The sequence below is a fragment of the Staurois parvus genome, unplaced genomic scaffold, assembly GCF_062004578.1.
Source record: "Staurois parvus isolate SC_StPar_1 unplaced genomic scaffold, SC_StPar_1.0 ptg001110l, whole genome shotgun sequence".
NCBI lineage: Eukaryota > Metazoa > Chordata > Amphibia > Anura > Ranidae > Staurois > Staurois parvus.
This window is the reverse complement of record NW_028318906.1, coordinates 1153525-1167799: the sequence shown is the minus strand read 5'-3', so window position 1 is coordinate 1167799 and position 14275 is coordinate 1153525. Positions and strand designations below refer to the sequence as shown.

At 41.7% G+C, this 14275-nt stretch overlaps 1 protein-coding gene across 2 annotated transcripts in view; it reads left to right on the top strand.

The window, feature by feature from the left end:
* Nucleotides 1-14275, top strand: part of LOC149440225 (NACHT, LRR and PYD domains-containing protein 3-like) — a 141104-nt gene that overhangs the window by 77106 nt on the left and 49723 nt on the right. The gene's annotated exons all lie outside the window — the stretch shown is intronic.

Below are 14275 nucleotides of genomic sequence, written 5' to 3'. Positions count from 1 at the left end.
ATTTTGTGTCTGTGCGAGTAACAATTCTCTGGCACTCAGTAACAATTCTGTCTGTCCCTGAGTAACAATTCTCTGGCACTCAGTAACAATTCTGTCTGTCCCTGAGTATGAATTCTGTGGCCCTGAGTAACAATTCTGTGTCTGTGCGAGTAACAATTCTGTGTCTGTGCAAGTAACAATTTTGTGTCTGTGCGAGTAACAATTCTCTGGCACTCAGTAACAATTCTGTCTGTCCCTGAGTAACAATTCTCTGGCACTCAGTAACAATTCTGTCTGTCCCTGAGTAACAATTCTCTGGCACTCAGTAACAATTCTGTCTGTCCCTGAGTAACAATTCTCTGGCACTCAGTAACAATTCTGTCTGTCCCTGAGTAACAATTCTCTGGCACTCAGTAACAATTCTGTCTGTCCCTGAGTAACAATTCTCTGGCACTCAGTAACAATTCTGTCTGTCCCTGAGTATGAATTCTGTGGCCCTGAGTAACAATTCTGTGTCTGTGCGAGTAACAATTCTGTGTCTGTGCAAGTAACAATTTTGTGTCTGTGCGAGTAACAATTCTCTGGCACTCAGTAACAATTCTGTCTGTCCCTGAGTAACAATTCTCTGGCACTCAGTAACAATTCTGTCTGTCCCTAAGTAACAATTCTCTGGCACTCAGTAACAATTCTGTCTGTCCCTGAGTATGAATTCTGTGGCCCTGAGTAACAATTCTGTGTCTGTGCGAGTAACAATTCTGTGTCTGTGCAAGTAACAATTTTGTGTCTGTGCGAGTAACAATTCTCTGGCACTCAGTAACAATTCTGTCTGTCCCTGAGTAACAATTCTCTGGCACTCAGTAACAATTCTGTCTGTCCCTGAGTAACAATTCTCTGGCACTCAGTAACAATTCTGTCTGTCCCTGAGTATGAATTCTGTGGCCCTGAGTAACAATTCTGTGTCTGTGCGAGTAACAATTCTGTGTCTGTGCAAGTAACAATTTTGTGTCTGTGCGAGTAACAATTCTCTGGCACTCAGTAACAATTCTGTCTGTCCCTGAGTAACAATTCTCTGGCACTCAGTAACAATTCTGTCTGTCCCTGAGTAACAATTCTCTGGCACTCAGTAACAATTCTGTCTGTCCCTGAGTAACAATTCTCTGGCACTCAGTAACAATTCTGTCTGTCCCTGAGTAACAATTCTCTGGCACTCAGTAACAATTCTGTCTGTCCCTGAGTATGAATTCTGTGGCCCTGAGTAACAATTCTGTGTCTGTGCGAGTAACAATTCTGTGTCTGTGCAAGTAACAATTTTGTGTCTGTGCGAGTAACAATTCTCTGGCACTCAGTAACAATTCTGTCTGTCCCTGAGTAACAATTCTCTGGCACTCAGTAACAATTCTGTCTGTCCCTGAGTAACAATTCTCTGGCACTCAGTAACAATTCTGTCTGTCCCTGAGTATGAATTCTGTGGCCCTGAGTAACAATTCTGTGTCTGTGCGAGTAACAATTCTGTGTCTGTGCAAGTAACAATTTTGTGTCTGTGCAAGTAACAATTCTCTGGCACTCAGTAACAATTCTGTCTGTCCCTGAGTAACAATTCTCTGGCACTCAGTAACAATTCTGTCTGTCCCTGAGTAACAATTCTCTGGCACTCAGTAACAATTCTGTCTGTCCCTGAGTAACAATTCTCTGGCACTCAGTAACAATTCTGTCTGTCCCTGAGTATGAATTCTGTGGCCCTGAGTAACAATTCTGTGTCTGTGCGAGTAACAATTCTGTGTCTGTGCAAGTAACAATTTTGTGTCTGTGCGAGTAACAATTCTCTGGCACTCAGTAACAATTCTGTCTGTCCCTGAGTAACAATTCTCTGGCACTCAGTAACAATTCTGTCTGTCCCTGAGTAACAATTCTCTGGCACTCAGTAACAATTCTGTCTGTCCCTGAGTAACAATTCTCTGGCACTCAGTAACAATTCTGTCTGTCCCTGAGTAACAATTCTCTGGCACTCAGTAACAATTCTGCCTGTCCCTGAGTAACAATTCTGTCTGTCCCTGAGAATGAATTCTGTGGCCCTGAGTAAGAATTCTCTGGCACTCAGTAACAATTCTGTCTGTCCCTGAGTAACAATTCTCTGGCACTCAGTAACAATTCTGTCTGTCCCTGAGTAACAATTCTCTGGCACTCAGTAACAATTCTGTCTGTCCCTGAGTAACAATTCTGTCTGTCCCTGAGTATGAATTCTGTGGCCCTGAGTAAGAATTCTCTGGCACTCAGTAACAATTCTGTCTGTCCCTGAGTAACAATTCTCTGGCACTCAGTAACAATTCTGTCTGTCCCTGAGTAAAAATTCTGTGGCCCTAATAACGTTTCTGTGGCCCTAAGTAACAATTCTCTGGCACTGAGTGAAAATTCTGTCTGTCCCTGAGTATGAATTCTGTGGCCCTAACTAGCGTTTCTTTGTCCCTAAATAACGATTCTGTGGCCCTCATTAACAAGTCTGTGTCCCTGAGTAATGGTTCTCTGTCCCTAAGTAACTTCTCTCTGTCCCCAATTCTCGTTTCTGTGGCCCTAACTCTGTCCCTGTCCCTAGTACAGAGCGGTCTGCCTCTGTTCAATGACTGCAGGCAAATGAAGATTTCCAAAATGGCCGCTATATATACCTCGACCATTACACAGTGCTGGCTGGCTGGCTGCTGATTGGCTGATGCGATCACATGTCGTTGAGGAATGCATTATGGGGCAGCGCGCCTTGTCTGCGCGCCTTCCCCGACATCCCCGCTCCGTCGCCGCACATGTCAGCCGCCATTTTCGGAAAAATTTCGATTCGCGCGTCCGAATTAGGCTGTTTTTCGGATTCGGCACGAATCGAAATTTTTCCGATATTCGACTCGAATTCCACTTCGGATACTTCGATTCGCTCATCTCTAACCATAATACAAAAAGTGCAGGGCTAAAATGAAATAATCAATTATATTAGAACTTCCACCAAAAAGATTCCATGCTCAAATAAATGTCCACAATGATCCTCCAAAAAAAAGTCTGTGCTCAATAAATGTCCACAATAGTGAATGTGTTTCCAACCATCCAAGGAGAGAAGAAGAGACCCACTTTTCCAATGGAGCTGAAGAAAAAGAGTGGAAATCCAAATATCTAGTGGTAACCACAGGCAAGTAACAACCCTTACTGGAGCTGTTGGGCTTAGTGTCCAGCTGGCTGTATTAAAAAATTCTTCCTGGACAGACCTGCGTAGGTTGTTTTAAAGAAATAAAACGACCTATGCTGTAAGTGAGCTGAAAATTTAAAAAGAATAGAATTTTGGCAAGCGCTGCCAAAGGAAAAAAGAGGGAGTCATGCTGGAGAGAGAGGATAAAGGAGGGAGGGAAAAGAATAATGGTTAATGCTGGGTGAAGGAGGTTTGTGGGGAGAGAAGGGAAGGAAGAAGAAAAAAGGGGTGTGGGAGGATAACTAGTGCTCATTGAAATAAACTCCCGCCTATCAAGGCCTGATGAAATAGACTTTGATAGTAAGGAGTTTATGGTCAAGTCTACAGGCAAGCAGTTTATGATTGAGGGATTCCATATCTTCTGAAATGTAGGTAAACTATAATCTAATATGGCTGCCATTTTCTCATATAACATGTATAAAGTAATGCAAGATTCAAGATCCTCAAAAGGGGATGTTTGTTTTTTCCATGACATGGAAATGGACTGTTTTTGCAGCAGAAAAGGCACACATGAGTAAACGGAATTCCAATTTGGAGCAATCAGCTAGTTTCCTATTTAGAAGGGCTTCCACTGGATATTTCCATAGGGGTCTGTTCAAGATTAAATAAATTATCTTGTATGTGCGAGACCAAAAATGGTGATTTTTTTTTTCAGACAGCCCCACCAAATTTGTCTAAATTTACCATCTGCATTGCATCCCCTAAAACAGTAATGGCGAACCGCTGGCACGCAGAGCCATCTCAGTGGGCACGCCAGGAAGAAGAGGAAGAACGTGCTCTCCTGCGCACCCCCGGGGGCGCGCACCGGGCGATCTCCGTGAACGCTGTGTCCTACGGACACAGCTGATCACGTGACGTGGTAAAAGGCCAATCACAGCGGCCTTTTACGACGTGATCAGCCGTGTCCAATGACACGCTGATCACCGGGAAATGCAAATGCCGGTTCTCGGCTGCACTTTCCTCACGCTGTCAGATCGTGAGGAAAGTACTGCTGAAAACCGGCAGTTGTCAGAGCAGGGAACGGCACCGATCATCAGGGTCACTGATCATCAGTGCCCTGATGATCGGTGCCCAGCAGTGCCACACACAAGTTCTGCCCTCCTGTGCCCAGCAATGCACCCACCTGTGCCCAGCAGTGCGCCCACCTGTGCCCAGCAATGCACCCACCTGTGCCGCCCACCTGTGCCCAGAAGTGCCACTTACCTGTGCCAACCCACCTGTGCCCACCAGTGCCACCCACCTGTGCCCATCAGTGCAGCCTAGCAGTGCTGCCAGTCAGTGCCACCAGTCAGTGCCCAGCGGTTGTGCCAGTCAGTGCCCAGCAGTGATGTCAGTCAGTGCCACCTATCAGTGCTGTCTATCAGTACTCATCAGTGTCGCCTATCAGTGCCACCAATCAGTGCCGCATATCAGTGCCACCTATCTGTGACACCTCATTAGTACTGCCCATCAGTGCCACCCATCAATGATGCCCAGCAGTGGCGCCGGTCAGTGCTGTCTGTCAGTGCCTCCAGTTGGTGCTATCAGTCAGTGCCGCTTATCAGTGCCCATCATTTCCTGCATATCAGTGTATCATCAGTGCCTCCTCATCAATGCTCACCAGTGCCGCCTCATCAGTGCTACCTATCTGTGCCGCCTCATCAATGCCCATCAGTGCTGCCTATCAGTGCAGCCTCACCAACGTACATTAAAGAAGAAATATTACCTGTTTGCAAAATTTTAGAATAGAAGCAAAGGAAACCTTTTATGTTTTTAATTTTTTGCTCTTTTTTCATTTATAGTGCAAAAAATAAAACACCCAGTGGTGATTAAATACCACCAAAAAAAGCTCTATTTGTGTGAAAAAATGATAAAAATTGCATATGGTTACAGTGTTGCATGACCGCACAATTGTCATTGTTAAGTGCAACTGCACTGAAAGCTGAAAATTGTCCTGGGCAGGAAGGGGGTAGAAGTGCCCGGTAGGCAAGTGATTAATTCCAGTGTTGGCACTTTGAAATAAAAAATTGGTTTTGTGTTGCAGTTTGGGCACTCGGGCTCAAAAAGGTTCACCATCACTGACCTAGAACAACTGGACGCATATCCAGGAATTGCACAGGAAATACAAAAATGGACCAAGTACCACCACATCAACACCTTATATCTAGTTTCTTTTGCCTGCAATGCTAATGGAACTTTTGATATATTAGACCAGATGTCTTGCCAGTTTTGATGGGAGATAGAGGTCTAAAGATTTGATTCCCAATTTGTAGTATATTTAGGCATCAAAGGGGAGCATGACATCACTATTGATGGGTATACAATGGAAATAATCACTGATGCATGGTAATCTGTGTTGCAAATATTCTTAAAAGTCATAGAGGTATCAGAATATCAAAATAAGGAAGAAGCATAGTGTTTGATTTGATTATATTAAAAGAAAGCAAGGAGCAGATTAGAGAGCAGAATGCATGGCTAAAGACCTGGTGTAAAAGAGAAAGATTTGGGCTTCTAGAGCACTGGGCTGAGTTTTCATTGGGGTGCAAGATTTATGCTAAAGGTGGCTTATTGGAAAGCTGGAGGAGTATCTATTTTAGGACTGAGGGGGTAGGGAGAATTAGAATATAATGGGGCCATCAGTTCACTCAGGGGTCAGAAACTAACAGGCCATGGAATAGGGGAAGATGGGAGGAGGGATATGGCAGGTCATAACGAATTTACCATTTTACAAACATCCATTGGCAATTATAGTACTGTTGGAAAATAAGAGTTTTGGAAAAAACTCTATTAGTATTCCTGTATTTGTAGATGGTTGTGGGAAGAAATCCTTTTCAAAGCCAGTTAGGAAAAAGCAGTGTGACTTTATTTAATCACACACCAAAAGATACAAAGCCAATCTAAAAATAGCAAATTCAAATACAAAAAGATATGCAGCTTAAAATAAAAATAAAGAATATACGTTGTTTGTTCTTTGGATATAAGACGAAATGTAGTTCTTTTGTTCAAGTATGCCATGTGCTCCTTTGTAAGAAGTGACCATGTGCTTTCCTTTGTTCAAGCTTACCACGTGATTCTTTTGTGTGTCTGAAGTGTATGTATTAATAAGTAAATATAATGGCGCCTATGGAAAGGGTAAAAAAATGGATCACTATCTGATATACCAGCTGCAAAATCCACCATAAATTAATAAAGTGTAAAAAACACAAAAATAATTTGCGCTAGTAAATAAATAAATGTTCCAAAAAGCAATTAGACCTGTGAACATAAAAATAAAAATATTGTCAATGTGAGTAATAAATGTAAATACATAATTGAAAAAAATAATATATATATATGTGTCCAAAAAAAGTCCAAAATAGAATGTGTAATACAAGTCCAAAGAAAAGTGCACAAAAGTATGTCAATCCACCACCAAAAGCACTAAATAAACTCACCAGAGCTATTAAAAATTGAAGCATATATTGCTCTGGGGGCGATAGTTTAGCAGAGTAATGAACCATTCATGGATGTGTCTTCAGGGAATAATATTCTGCAGAACCCGACTCCAAGCAGACCAATGTAAAAGAAGCAATGCTCTGTGATTAAATACCACTAAGGAAATCCACTTCTCCAAGAGATCACCTTCCGCTCCGTGAGGACGTCGATGATGAAACGCGTAGGGTGGGGCTTGATTGATGTGACGTCATTAAGTTTCCCAGCGATCTACTGCGCATGTGCCGAGTGGCTGGGTTCGTTCTATTGTGTTTCCTATATGCTGTTAACGCTGGTGTCAGCTGGGACACCTCTTGAGTTAAGTGCAATGAGTGCATAATAAATGAAGCTGTTTTTAAGAATACTGCACTATGAAGTTGTTGTTGTTGTTTCCTCTGAGTGTCTGGCATAACCCCTTTGGATACGAATAAGGTGATCTCTTGGAGAAGTGGATTTCCTTAGTGGTATTTAATCACAGAGCATTGCTTCTTTTACATTGGTCTGCTTGGAGCTGGGTTCTGCAGAATATTACTCCGTGAAGACACATCTGTCACAATCGCCGGATCGCCGCCACCAATCATGCGTCAATCCCACGACCGCAACCAACAATACGTCACGACCCTGGCGTCAGACCCCAGACCTTCTCACCAAACTCGTGACCGAAGGACCAGCCGATCTAAAACCGCGGTGTGATGCGCGTAACAAGGCCACACCCAGCTGCACCCTACACAGCGATTGTCCAGCTAATGGGCTACAATCAGTGCCTGCAGCCTGAATGCGCTTGTTACTGGGTCGGGTTAATTACACAACTAACCCTTTACCTGCCACCACCACTTTTGTCGGAGACTGGGAAACTCCCTTTATCAAATATACACTATAATGATTGAAATATTGATCTGTATAACACAGTCCGCAGGCCTGTTATACAGAGATTATAACAAACAGTAGTGTCTCTTCAAAGGCAGGAATTCGTGAATTGCAAGTAAGAGCTTAAAAACAGTTTGACTCTTTTAGTAATAAATCTTTCTTTCTGAAAGTGTTAAACAGGTGCAATAAAATATTTACAAAGACATGTAACTAAGATATATATATATCAAGATATAGCAAAAAGATAATAGGAAGGAAATTAAAGGGTTAAGTTATTTGCCAGTACGCCTTGGTTTGTAAGCAGATCCACTGTGCAGAGCAAAAGGGACTCCCTAGGTGGTATATTGATGTTAAAATTGGGAGATGTGCTTAGCTTAACTTTTTAGGCTTGCCAGCCTGTCTTTTAAAGTCCCCCTGCAGGGGGGGGGAATGGCTCTGAATACTGGCCAATACGCTGTTTTGGGAGGGGTCAGTCGGGCGAACTCTGAATTAGAACCAACATCTGTCATAATCCATGACATGAAACATAGGGGAAAAACCTGACTTGAGGAATGTTAATTTCATTCTGTCACCTTTAACTGTTAGGTTTTATGAGGTTCCAACTCTTTCAAGTCCTGGGAAAAAACTTATCTTGATTAGGAGGAGTGAGTTTTCACAGGCCTTGGGACTGAGCATCTGCTGCTCATGGGGGGGCTTTGTAGCGCTGGGCCCCCCTGCAGCTCCAGCCTGCCAGCAACTTTTAACACTTACACATCTGTCCCTGTGCCTCTCAGGAAGGGAGGGGGTAGGGAAGGAAGGATTGAGGATTACATCTAATAAAAAAGGGGAACTCTGGTCCATCTCTGATGAGCAAGTTTGCTACAACATCCATGAGTGGTTCATTGCTCTGCTAAACCATCGCCCCCAGAGCAATATATGCTTCAGTTTTTAATAGCTCTGGTGAGTTTATTTAGTGCTTTTGGTGGTGGATTGACATACTTTTGTGCACTTTTCTTTGGACTTGTATTACACATTCTATTTTGGACTTTTTTTGGACACTTATATATTAATTTTTTCAATTATGTATTTATATTTATTACTCACATTGATAATATTTTTATTTTTATGTTCACAGGTCTAATTGCTTTTTGGAACATTTATTTATTTACTAGCGCAAATTATTTTTGTGTTGAAGTGTATGTATGTCTGAATGGAGTGAAGTGAAGAGAAGAAGTGAGAAAGTGAGCCTGTTCCTTGAATGGGCTATCATACTTAAAATGCACAAGGAACTAAGTCCTCCCACTATCCTTTGTTTCAAATTTGCGGGCTCCTTAACCACTCCCCTTGTCTCCTCCCAGTGTAGCAACACATGTGTTTCTGTTCAGTCAGCTAGGCCAATTAACATGATTGACATGGACATTCTAGAAGAGAACTCTGAAGTTCTTATATTACATACAGCTGTCTGAATACATGATTTATGAATACAATTTAAACTCGCAGACTCATTATATGAATTCAAAACAAGATATACTTTACATAGGCAGTTCTAAAGAAATCATAAACCTAGACCTTTCCTAATTATCTAAGCCAGACACAAACAATTCATATCTGTTACTACTCAATTTCAAAACCTCGCATTCACATGCAATTAAGAGGGTATATATTCTGCCAGGCATATTTCAGAATTTACTAGAGACCGAATTAAAATTTAGATATTAAAAGTTAATATTACAAGTACTGTTAAAAAAAAGATGCAGAATGTGACCATGAATAAAAGTGTTTGTTCACCAATGCCAGAAGTCTACAAAGCAAAATAGGAGAGTTGGAAGCTTCAGTGCATGAAGAGAACTATGATTTAATTGGTATTGCTGAATCTTGGCTTCATTCTTTACAACCCTGGGATATTATTTTCCTGGCTATGCTCTTTTTCAGAGATACAGGGTAAAACGGAAAGGCGGTGATGTTTGTCTCTATGTGAGAAGTGATCTCAAAGTGAATGTGCAAGAGAACCTTGGTAATGGAGAGTGTGATGGTGGTGAAGCATTATGAGTGGGGCTGCATATGATTCTGTGTTTTTCAAAGTTAATTATTGGACTTTGTAGACCCTTTACAAGATAATTTTGAGTTGATACCTGGGGACAAAGAGAAGGCAAATTTAATAAATACATTCTTCAGCTCTGTGTATACCAAGGTAAGTGGGGGGAACTCAAGTCTAGTGATGGGCCGAACACCTCCCTGTTCAGTTTGCGGTCCAACATCCGAACCTGCAGAATTTTCGACCGTGAACTTTGAACACGAACCAAACTGAACAGTATCTTACGGCATCTGGGTATGTGGTAAGATACCGCACAGTTACTAAAATACCGAATAAGTTATATTATTAAGTATTGTAGTACTTAAACATTCATTCATGTTCAGCTGTCAGTGGGGTTCCCCGCTGATAGCTGAATGTAAAAAGAAGCATCGGTATTGCCAGACAATTACATTAAAAAAAAAAAACAGCGTTCGGTCCCCCTTCCCATTTATATCAAGCCCTTCGGGTCTGGTATGTATTTTGAGGGGAACCCAATGCCAACATTTTTTTTAAAAAAGGAGCTGTGGTCCACCCCAAAATCCATACTAGACCCTTTTCCGAGCATGCAGCCCGCCAGGTCAGGAAAGGGGGGGGGGGCAAGCGAGTGGCATCTCCCCAAACTATACCAGGCCACATGCCCTCAACATAGGGGGGTGCTTTGGGGGGGCTCCACCTTGTCAATATGTTGATGGGAACAAGAGACTCTTCTCCATTTTGATGGGGACAAGGGCCTCTTCCCCACGACCCTGGCTGGTGGTTGTGGGGGCTGCGGGGGTTTATTGGAATCTAGAAGCCCTCTTAAACAAGGCGACCCTCAGATCCCACCCCCTCCCATGTGAATGAGTATGCGGTACCGCTACCCATTCACAAAAATAAAATGTAGTATAAAAAAAAGACAAGAGACAGTCTTTAACAAGTCCTTTATTAAAAATAAAAGTATAAAAAATGTCTCCTGAAGTAGATCAACATCAATCACAATGTCCTGTGCCGCCACTACCCGAAACTTTTTTTTAAAAAAGCGTTCTGCTCTCGATGCTGGCTCCAGCTGTCTGACAGCTGCGCCCCCAATGACAGTTCTTATATACTGTCATGACGTCACAATTTACATAGCCCCAAATGATCCACAATAGATCAAAATTGGCATGGTCCTGAAACCAAAGCCACATGAAGGAATTTTGCTAGAAAATAATATTTTAAACAATAGTCAGCATGGATTCACAAAAAAAAAAAAAAAATTGTCAAACAAATCTGATTTCTTTTTATGAGGAGGAAAGCAAAAACTTAGATAAGGAGTGGCTGTGTGTATGGAACATAGCTTACTTGGATTTTGCAAAAGTGTTTGACACAGTTCCCCACACACGGCTAATGTGTAAGGTAAAGTCTACAGGCTTGGAAAAATCCGTATGTGAATGGATAGAAAACTGGCCAAAAGATGGTATTCAGAGAGTAGTGGTTAATGATTCATACTCTGAATGGTCTAGGGGTGTCAGTGGTGTACCCCAGGGTTCAGTGTTGGGACCCTTACTTTTTAATATATTTATAAACAATATAGGGTCTGGGATTAAATATACCATTTCAGTCTTTGCAGATGACACCAAGCTTTGCAGTGGAATAACATCCTTACAGGAGTCTCCAGTTTACAAGCCAACCTCAATACTCTGTTTAATTGGGCAACTATGTGGCAAATGAGGTTTGTTGTTGCTAAATGTAAAGTTATGCACTTAAGCCCTGGTTCACACGAAGTGCGACTTTGAAATCGTGCTACTTCACTTGAAGTAGCGTGATTTCAAAGCCGCAGATCAGTGTAATTTGTACCTTCGATTTTACTGCGGCTTGTGACTTTGTTTAGAAGAAGCCAATGCAGTCATAATGAAATAAAAAAAAAGTAGTGCAGGAACTATTTTTGAAATTGCGCTACTTCAAATTGTACTGATTAAAACAGTGCCATAGAAATACATTAGATGCGACATAGCATGTTGCAACTGAAATCGCATTGGTGTGGTCCAGGGCTAAAGAATAAAAACATGCCTGCATCCTTTATTCTAAGAGGAGAACAAATAAAAGAAAATGTTCCAAGGCTGAGGAAAGGATGGATGGGAGGGCAATTCTTCAAAATGAAAATATGTGTGAAACACTGCAAAATATATTCCCATGGGCAACAAGTTTAAAAGGCTGAAAAAAAAAAATAAAACCTATGTGGCTCTCGGCCAAAGTTAAAAAAGCTATAAGAAAAGAGCTTTAAATTTTTTTTGTAAAAATGAACATTTTACATGTTTTGTTATATTCCTTGTAACAATTAAATGATGATAAATGAAATCAGGGCCACAAACATTCCAAACAAATGACAGATTACAAAAGAGAGTAAGACAAACACAAAGAAATTCTTAAAATATATTAATAGTAAAAAGGTCCGGTCCAAGCATGTAGGCCCTTTACAAAAGAATCTAGAGGGGGTGACTGCTAATTTATTAAATACCTTCTTCAGCTCTGTGTATACAAAGGAGCATGGGGGGGGGGCTCTTGTCCATAATGGGCATGATATTGACACAGCTCCAGATGATCCACATTGGCTCATAAATGCTATGATCCAAAAATATTTAGACAGAATAAAGGTGAATAAAGCACCTGGACTGGATGGCATACACCCACGGGTCCTTAAAGAATTGAGCTCTGTCATTTCAAAGCCATTGTTTCTAATTTTTAGGGACTCTTTAATGACTGGCATAGTACCACTGGATTGGCATAAGGCTAATGTGGTGCCAATATTTAAAAAGGGGTCAACATCTTTACCAAGTAATTACAGACCTGTTAGTGTAACTTCCATAGTTGGGAAGATACTGGAGAGTTTAATAAATAACCATATTGATCAGTTTTTGCTAGAAAAAATAGTTTAACCAAAGTCAACATGGATTTATGAAAGACAGAAGTTGTCAGACAAATCTGATTTCTTTTTATTTCAATGTTTTCTCATCAGTGCCGCCTATCAGTGCCTCATATTAGTGTCGTCTTTCAATGTCCATCAGTGATGCCTGTCAGTACCCATCACTGCTGCCTATCAGTAGTGCCTATCCATGCCCATCAGTGCAGCCTATCAATGCCTAGAACTGCAGCCTCATTAGCACACATAAGTGAAGGAGAAAAATTACTTATTCACACAATTTTATAACAAAAACTAAGAAAAAAACTCTTTTTTTTTTTAAACGTTTTAGTTTGTTTAGCAAAAAAGAAATCCCTGTCTCAAAAAATTATAAACATTTGGTATGGGTACATTGTTGCAAGACCATGCAATTGTCATTCAAAGTGTGACAGCACTGAAAGCTGAAAATTGGCCTGAGCAGGAAGGGGGTAAAAGTGTCCAGTAGGCAAGTGGTTAAAAAAACAGCACATAGACCACCCCATGGAGAGATTCAGGGACCCGCCAGCCAACAGTGGCCTCCTAAGAAGAAGAAGTCCAGGCTGCGTAAGAGGGGAAAGGAGGTCTGGTAGGCAGAGGTCCTTCATAGGAACATCACGGGTCCTCAGAGGGCTGTGTGTCCTGGCCATAGCAACCAGACCACAGACAGCTGTTGCAGGAAGAGCAGAAAGGAGGGCCAGTGTCCCAGTGTCCAGGTAGCTGCATAGACAACATGGAAATACAAGTCCCAGCCATTCAGACAGCAAAGCACAGTCCATACAGAACTATTCTTCTCCAGTTTTCCATGCATCTTCTAACCTCCTTCTAGGAAGACACCAGTCATCATCTCCTGTGTGTCTATCACAGGAGTAAACTCAGAAAAGTCTGATCCTCTTTGGTATCTTGCACTTTTAATTCAACCAGAGACCTCCCGGTGCCGAGGCGGCTCTAACCATAAGATGCACCTAGGTTTTAGAGGAGGAAAACAAGAAAAAAAATATTCTGAACCAATGGACTGCAGACATAGTACAGGAAATGATCAGAGACTGCAGACATAGTACAGGAAATGATCAGAGACTGCAGACATAGTACAGGAGATGACCAGAGACTGCAGACCTTTGGGAAACAGGTACCTGAATTTGACAGGTACCCGCTCCCACTTCTACTGCGAAGCAAAAAATACAGTACACAAAAAACAGACTTCTGCTTGGCAAGTTAAGCTGGCCATAAATGGAAAGAATTTTGAATGAAATTTCTTAGGTAAATGCATGCAAAAATGAATATGGATATTATGTACACAATTTTGTATTGTTTCATCTCCTGGTTTCAGCTGTAACTCATTTGTTTAAAATGCATGTTGTCTATTTAATATTGACTTGTATATGTAGGAGATTGAATTTAAAAAACATGTCCTGTAGGAATGACTTTCAGGTTTGGACCAATGGTAAATAAAGCCAAACCCCAAATTTTCAAGGACAATCAATGGGAGCGCCAAAAGGAACATCCCATAATGGCTTGCAGTGCACTAAGAACTTTGGTCAAGTGCAATACCATTCCTTTCACAAACCTATCCCTCACCAGACTATATTTATTCTGGAGTTATGTAGAGTGTTATGTAATAAACATTCTGTGTTAGAGATGCAAGCTGTACCTTGCAGGAGATGATTGAGAAATTTGTAACATGTTCCCATAGCTGCAGCCGCCCCCGCCGCCCCCCCTCCCTCTGACAGATAATACGGGAAGAAGTTTCCCTGTACTTTCTGTCAAATTTGAAAACAGCGTGGCCGTGCAGGGCTCCGCCCACAAAGCC